The sequence below is a fragment of the Triticum dicoccoides genome, chromosome 3A, assembly GCF_002162155.2.
Source record: "Triticum dicoccoides isolate Atlit2015 ecotype Zavitan chromosome 3A, WEW_v2.0, whole genome shotgun sequence".
Classification (NCBI taxonomy): Eukaryota; Viridiplantae; Streptophyta; class Magnoliopsida; order Poales; family Poaceae; genus Triticum; species Triticum dicoccoides.
Window position 1 is genome coordinate 328,556,307 of NC_041384.1, and position 9,143 is coordinate 328,565,449.

Here is a 9,143-nt window from a genome sequence, read left to right on the forward strand (position 1 = left end):
TTTCTAAAGTCCGAACAAGAGCATATAATTCTTTATCATAAGTAGAATAATTCAGACTAGGCCCACTCAATTTTTCAGAAAAGTATGCAACAGGTTTGCCATCTTGTAATAACACACCTCCTAATCCAATTCCACTAGCATCACATTCAAGCTCAAAAGTCTTATTAAACTCAGGAAGTTGGTGATGAGGACATCAATACAATTGTTACACCCACAGCCCCTGCTGCTATACATACTGGACCAATTACTAGAGCTCGTGCACGCCAACTAAATTACCAGGTACTTTCGTTTCTTGGTAATGATTCTAATGTTCATGAGAATATGATGCTGCCTAAATTGGATACATTTGTTTTGCTTACAAATGAAGGGCCTAGCTTGGAGAAGGATGAACATTGGAGCAAGAACAAGCATGGAGATGATGGCATGCGCAAGGGGAACAAGAACGGAGTTACAAGTGATGATTTCAGGACTTTGAAGCCACCATAATGGTGCATGAAGCCTTGGACGAAATATACAAGATGCCACTTCATAAATTTCGTCCCGAGGCTATTTTAGGTGCTGCGTCACCTTATTATTGGGCCAGGCCCATGTAATTTCGAAATACATAAGTATAGGCTATTTTTAGAGTCCGTATGTGTGGGGAAACAAGAGATAGGGTTGATTTCGGACCCCTCCACCAAGGGCCACGAAATTCCCCCCCTCTTCCTCCATATATACAGCCCTTAGGGCATCATTTAGACTTTGGGTTTTGTTTAGATTAAAAGTTCGCCATAGCTGCAACTTCGCGTACTTCGTTTGTGTTCAACGACCAGACAAAGGCGTCACAGAACCCCACCTTGATCAATAAAGCTTTCATCTTATATTCGCAATATCCAGATTGCAATTTTAGTTTCTTGCTTGTTCTTCGTTTGCTCGCAGGAAACAGACCCTCGTGGTCAGGTTGATCGTGCTCCGGCGTGGTCAATAACCTCTCGGAGTTGGTTTAGCGATTGCTAAGGCGCGACGTCCTCGCACGTTCGTAGTCGGATCGTCAAAGTCGACTTCCACCAAAGCGAAATCCACCATCTCATCGAAAGACGGGACACCTCCGCCTCTATCATGATGACATATTGATTTATAGCAGATCTTTGGAGGAACATTTGGAACATTTACGTGCTGTTTTTATTGCTCTACGTGATGCACGTTTGTTTGGTAACCTTGGGAAGTGCACCTTTTGCACCGACCGAGTATCTTTTCTTGGCTATGTTGTTACTCCACAGGGAATTGAAGTTGATAAAGCCAAGATTGAAGCTATTGAGAGTTGGCCGCAGCCCAAAACGATCACACAAGTGAGGAGTTTTCTTGGCCTCGCTGGATTCTATAGGCGTTTTGTGAGAGATTTCAGCACCATTGCTGCACCTCTCAATGAGCTTACAAAGAAAGATGTGCCTTTTCTTTGGGGTACCGCACAGGAAGAAGCCTTCACGGTATTGAAAGATAAGTTGACACATGCTCCTTTACTCCAACTTCCTGATTTTAATAAGACTTTTGAGCTTGAATGTGATGCTAGTGGAATTGGATTAGGAGGTGTGTTATTACAAGATGGCAAACCTGTTGCACACTTTTCTGAAAAATTGAGTGGGCCTAGTCTGAATTATTCTACTTATGATAAAGAATTATATGCTCTTGTTCGGACTTTAGAAACATGGCAACATTATTTATGGCCCAAAGAATTTGTTATACATTCTGATCATGAATCTTTGAAACATATTAAAAGTCAAGCTAAACTGAATCGTAGACATGCTAAATGGGTTGAATTCATTGAGACTTTCCCTTATGTCATTAAACACAAGAAGGGAAAAGAAAATGTTATTGCTGATGCATTGTCTCGTCGCTATACTATGCTTTCACAACTTGACTTCAAAATATTTGGTTTGGAGACCATCAGAGATCAATATGTGCATGATGCTGATTTTAAAGATGTAATGCAGAATTGTAAAGAAGGAAGAATGTGGAACAAGTTTGTTGTTAACGATGGATTTGTGTTTCGTGCTAACAAGCTATGCATTCCAGCTAGCTCCGTTCGTCTTTTGTTGTTGCAGGAGGCGCATGGAGGAGGATTAATGGGACACTTTGGCGTGAAGAAGACGGAGGACGTACTTGCTACACATTTCTTTTGGCCAAAGATGAGACGGGATGTTGAGCGTTTTATTGCTCGCTGCACTACATGTCAAAAAGCTAAGTCACGACTCAATCCTCATGGTTTATATATGCCTTTGCCTGTACCTAGTGTTCCTTGGGAGGATATATCTATGGACTTTGTTTTAGGTTTACCTCGAACAAAGAAGGGGAGGGATAGCATATTTGTTGTCGTGGATAGATTCTTGAAAATGGCACACTTTATACCATGTCATAAAGCGATGATGCTGTTAATGTTGCTGATTTGTTCTTTCGTGAAATTATTCGCTTGCATGGTGTGCCAAATACTATTGTTTCAGATCGTGATACTAAATTTCTTAGCCACTTTTGGAGATGTTTATGGGCTAAGTTGGGGACTAAACTGCTTTTTAGTACTACTTGTCACCCCCAAACTGATGGACAAACTGAAGTAGTCAATAGAACGTTGTCTACTATGCTTAGGGCTGTTTTGAAGAATAATAAGAAAATGTGGGAGGAATGCTTGCCTCATATTGAATTTGCTTATAATCGTTCATTGCATTCTACTACTAAGATGTGCCCTTTTGAAGTTGTGTATGGTTTCCTACCTCATGCACCTATTGATTTGTTGCCTCTTCCATCTTCGGAGAAGGTTAATTTTGATGCTAAACAACGTGCTAAATTGATTTTAAAAATGCATGAGTTAACTAAGGAAAACATTGAGCGCATGAATGCTAAATATAAACTTGCTGGAGATAAGGGTAGAAAACATGTTGTGTTTGCACCTGGAGATCTTGTTTGGTTACATTTGCGTAAGGATAGATTTCCTGATTTGCGCAAATCAAAGCTAATGCCACGTGCTGATGGTCCCTTTAAGGTGTTAGAGAAAATAAATGATAATGCATATAAACTTGAGCTGCCTGCAGATTTTGGGGTTAGTCCCACTTTTAACATTGCAGATTTGAAGCCTTATTTGGGTGAGGAAGATGAACTTCCGTCGAGGACGACTTCATTTCAAGAAGGGGAGGATGATGAGGACATCAATACAATTGTTACACCCACAGCCCCTGCTGCTATACATACTGGACCAATTACTAGAGCTCGTGCACACCAACTAAATTACCAGGTACTTTCGTTTCTTGGTAATGATTCTAATGTTCATGAGAATATGATGCTGCCTAAATTGCATACATTTGTTTTGCTTACAAATGAAGGGCCTAGCTTGGAGAAGGATGAACATTGGAGCAAGAACAAGCATGGAGATGATGGCATGCGCAAGGGGAACAAGAACGGAGTTACAAGTGATGATTTCAGGACTTTGAAGCCACCATAGTGGGTGCATGAAGCCTTGGACGAAATATACAAGATGCCACTTCATAAATTTCGTCCCGAGGCTATTTTAGGTGCTGCGTCACCTTATTATTGGGCCAGGCCCCTGTAATTTCGAAATACATAAGTATAGGCTATTTTTAGAGTCCGTATGTGTGGGGAAACAAGAGATAGGGTTGATTTCGGACCCCTCCACCAAGGGCCACGAAATTCCCCCTTCTTCCTCCATATATACAGCCCTTAGGGCATCGTTTAGACTTTGGGTTTTGTTTAGATTAAAAGTTCGCCATAGCTGCAACTTCGCGTACTTCGTTTGTGTTCAACGACCAGACAAAGGCGTCACAGAACCCCACCTTGATCAATAAAGCTTTCATCTTATATTCGCAATATCCAGATTGCAATCTTAGTTTCTTGCTTGTTCTTCGTTTGCTCGCAGGAAACAGACCCTCGTGGTCAGGTTGATCGTGCTCCGGCGTGGTCAATAACCTCTCGGAGTTGGTTTAGCGATTGCTAAGGCGCGACGTCCTCGCACGTTCGTAGTCGGATCGTCAAAGTCGACTTCCACCAAAGCGAAATCCACCATCTCATCGAAAGATGGGACACCTCCGCCTCTATCAGCCACGAAATTCCCCCTCTCTTCCTCCATATATACAGCCCTTAGGGCACCGTTTAGACTTTGAGGTTTTGTTTAGATTAAAAGTTCGCCATAGCTGCAACTTCGCGTACTTCGTTTGTGTTCAACGACCAGACAAAGGCGTCACAGAACCCCACCTTGATCAATAAAGCTTTCATCTTATATTCGCAATATCCAGATTGCAATCTTAGTTTCTTGCTTGTTCTTCGTTTGCTCGCAGGAAACAGACCCTCGTGGTCAGGTTGATCGTGCTCCGGCGTGGTCAATAACCTCTCGGAGTTGGTTTAGCGATTGCTAAGGCGCGACGTCCTCGCACGTTCGTAGTCGGATCGTCAAAGTCGACTTCCACCAAAGCGATATCCATCATCTCATCGAAAGACGGGACACCTTTGCCTCTATCAAGTGGTATCAGATTTCCAGGTTGCTCGGTGAGATTTTACAGTTTTTCGTAGTTTAGATCGAGTCTGTTCTTCATACCTACAGTCCACGAAAAAGCCACACAAAAAAAAATTTAGGGTTAGTTCATCATATCCGAACCAATCTGAGCCTTTGCATAATCTTTTTAGGGTTTTGCTTTGTTGAATTTGCGGTTGCATCGTCGGTCTAGTTGCTGGTCTTAGAGTCTAGTCTTTTAGAGTTTCGAGTTCTGGTCATAAGTTGTCACGCCGCCGCCGCACCATCATCATCGCCCCTGCCATCTACCACCACCGCTCCGAATTCGTATCCATATACCACCACCAATCCGTGCCCATATACCACCACCGATCCATATCCATATACTACCACCGCTACCACCACCGCTGCCATATACCACCACCATATATCCACCACCAATCCGAGTTCTTTGCTTATTCGATTTGTTTTCGAGATCCATCTAGTTTCCGATTCGTGTTTCCTTGCCGGAGTAGGTTTCGGAAAAAAAAAAGTCGGGTAGCCACGCTCCGTTTAGGCCCAAAATTTTTCGAAAACGCATTTTTCGAAAAAAATTCTGGCTATCCTATTTTTAGGTGTTTCTGAGTGTTTTGAGACAGGTGCCATTATAGGAAGTTTTTTTTGACCCGTTTCCAGTTTTTGGGTCCGGGCAGTCGAAAAAAAAAAATTGGTCTAAAAATTTCGTGCCCATCCTGTCAGTTTGAGCTAGGAAGAGTTTTGAGATACTCGCCATTATAGTGATTTTTCGCAAAAAAAAAAGCAGCGCAAAAAAAAAAGAGCGCAAAAAAAAAAGAGCGAATTTTTTTTTCCAGAGTGTGCTTTTCCCTTGTTTACGTGCCGCGCCGTGATTTTGTTGGTGTTCTAGGCTCGCGTCTCTAGCACAGTCTAGCCTAGGACCAGCACAGTACCGTCGTTGAGCGTTTATTCAACTTTGCATCTCTGAATTGATTATTGCTGACCCTTTTTGCTACCATAGTATAAGCCTTCCCAGCTCCACATACATCTACGTCGTGCGTTTGACTCTCCCTGGTAATCGCTCTATCCAAGCTTTGAGAGTTGTGACTACAACGGTTGCCGATCACCGCCTGTTGCTGGGTAAGAACTGGTAAGAATTTGAGTTTTGCTTGACGGATTTGTGACACCCACCACCACTACTTGTTCGTAGTCTGTAGGATCATATTCTTGTGTGTTTCTATTGCTGCTAACCATGCCAGGATCACAAGCCGACGAGATTGACTGGGAGAATTTATCGAACAAGGAGCTTCATGATAAGTTTCAGCAAATGATGACTGAACAGGTGCAAGATGTGCTGAACAATTTTGAAGAGGCCATGGAGAAGATCACTGGCCTTGAGAAGACGTTCGAAACAAAGCTCGATAACAGATTTAATGAATTGCTCGCGCGTCTTCCACCACCACCACCCGCTGCACCTAACGCACCTCTCCAACAACAACAACAACGACTACATCCACGTCGCGAAATAGACCTTCGCCGAGCGAGCCGTGTTCCTCTTGCGTTTGGCCAAACTGTTGGTGCTGCTGTTGATACTTCTGTGGCTCCTGCTACTGCTGTTGCTGGTACCCAGGAGGATGATGAGTATGCGGGCGATTATGAGGATCAGGTTGATCAAAATCAGATCTACGAGCAGCCACCAGCAGGTCCACCTCAAGTATATATTCGTAATGGTAGGCCTGCACCACCACCTCAGGTACGAGATGATGTCCATATTCCTAAACTGAAATTGAATATTCCACCTTTTGAGGGTAGATATGTTCCTGATATATATCTTACTTGGGAGTTAGAAACTGAACAACGATTTACATGTTTACAATATCCCGAGGAGAGATGAGTTGCTGCTGCTGTTTGTGCTTTCACTAGTTTTGCATGTGTATGGTGGTCTGAACATTGTAGATTATATCCTATTCCAACTACTTGGGCTGCTTTGAAAACTGCTATGCGTACGCGTTGGGTTCCACCATATTATCAACGTGAATTGCTTCAAAAATTGCAGCGTTTAAGACAAGGGAAAAATTCTGTAGAAGAATATTATCAGGAATTACAAACTGGCATGATTAGATGTGGTATTGTTGAGGAGAATGAAGCTATGCTTGCACGTTTTCTGGGTGGATTAAATAGAGAGATTCAGACCATTCTAGACTATAAGGAGTATACTAATATCACTCGTTTATTCCATCTTGCTTGTAAAGCTGAACGTGAAGTGCAGGATCGACAAGCATTGGGGCGAACTAACTTTTCTGCAGGCCGACCTTCATCATGGACACCACGTGCATCTTCTACTTCAACTGCACCAGCACCTCCATCCGGTGCCACCTCCAGCCGTGATACAAGAAAACAGGCACAACCACCATTATCTGCCAAGAGCGCACCTGCGGGGCCTGCACAGCGTTCTTCTTCTTCCATGGCATCAACAGGGCACACAAGTGATATTATTTGCCGTCGTTGTGGGAGGAGGTCATTATGCGAGGGAATGCAAATCTCCGCGTGTGATGATTGCTACCGCGGATGGTGGATATGAGTCTGCTAGTGACTATGATGAGGAGACTTTGGCTCTTATTACACGTGAAGAACATGGTGGAGATGATTCTGATCATGAGACGCAATACATGGCTCCTGAAGACGCTGACAGGTATGAATGTTTAGTTGCTCAACGTGTTTTGAGTGTGCAGGTCACACAAGCTGAGCAAAATTAGAGGCACAATTTGTTCCATACCAAGGGAGTTGTGAAGGAACGTTCTGTGCGCGTCATAATAGACGGAGGGAGCTGCAACAACTTGGCTAGCATGGAGATGGTGGAGAAGCTTTCTCTCACCACAAGACCACATCCACATCCTTACTACATCCAATGGTTCAACCACAGCGGCAAGGTTAAGGTAACACGTACTGTTCGCGTGCATTTTAGTATCTCTACATATGCTGATTATGTTGATTGTGATGTGGTACCTATGCAAGCATGTTCCTTATTACTTGGTAGACCATGGCAATTTGATAAAAATTCTGTACACCATGGTAGAAACAATCACTATACTCTTGTTCATAAGGATAAAAATATTACTTTGCTTCCTATGACTCCTGATTCCATTTTGAAAGATGATATTAATAGAGCTAATAAAGCACAACAGGGGAAGAATAAGAGTGAAAATCAGATTGTGGCAAAAGAATTTGAGCAACAAATGAAGCCTAATAATAAACCATCTAGTGTTGCTTCTGAAATTAAATTGAAAAGTGCATGTTTATTTGCCACCAAATCTGATATTGATGAGCTAGATTTCAGCAAATCTGTTTGCTATGCTTCTGTGTGCAAAGAGGCATTATTTTCATTCGAGGACGTGCCTTCCTCTTTGCCTCCTGCTGTCACTAACATTTTGCAGGAGTTCGCTGACGTCTTTCCACAAGACGTGCCACCGGGATTACCGCCTATTCGAGGGATTGAGCATCAAATTGACTTAATTCCCGGTGCTTCACTGCCAAACCGTGCACCATACCGTACCAATCCAGAGGAGACGAAGGAGATTATGCGTCAAGTACAAGAGCTTCTTGACAAAGGTTATATACGCGAATCCCTTAGTCCTTGTGCTGTTCCTATTATTCTAGTGCCGAAAAAGGATGGTACATCACGTATGTGTGTTGATTGTAGAGGCATTAATAATATTACTATTCGTTATCGTCATCCTATTCCTAGGCTAGATGATATGCTTGATGAATTGAGTGGCTCTACAATATTCTCCAAAGTTGATTTGCGTAGTGGCTACCATCAAATTCGTATGAAATTGGGAGATGAATGGAAAACAGCATTTAAAACTAAGTTTGGATTATATGAGTGGTTAGTCATGCCTTTTGGGTTAACTAATGCACCTAGTACTTTCATGAGATTAATGAACAAAGTTTTACGTGCTTTCATTGGACGATTTGTGGTAGTTTACTTCGATGACATATTGATTTATAGTAGATCTTTGGAGGAACATTTGAAACATTTACGTGCTGTTTTTATTGCTCTACGTGATGCACGTTTGTTTGGTAACCTTGGGAAGTGCACCTTTTGCACCGACCGAGTATCTTTTCTTGGCTATGTTGTTACTCCACAGGGAATTGAAGTTGATAAAGCCAAGATTGAAGCTATTGAGAGTTGGCCGCAGCCCAAAACGGTCACACAAGTGAGGAGTTTTCTTGGCCTCGCTGGATTCTATAGGCGTTTTGTGAGAGATTTCAGCACCATTGCTGCACCTCTCAATGAGCTTACAAAGAAAGATGTGCCTTTTCTTTGGGGTACCGCACAGGAAGAAGCCTTCACGGTATTGAAAGATAAGTTGACACATGCTCCTTTACTCCAACTTCCTGATTTTAATAAGACTTTTGAGCTTGAATGTGATGCTAGTGGAATTGGATTAGGAGGTGTGTTATTACAAATGGCAAACCTGTTGCATACTTTTCTGAAAAATTGAGTGGGCCTAGTCTGAATTATTCTACTTATGATAAAGAATTATATGCTCTTGTTCGGACTTTAGAAACATGGCAACATTATTTATGGCCCAAAGAATTTGTTATACATTCTGATCATGAATCTTTGAAACATATTAAAAGTCAAGCTAAACTG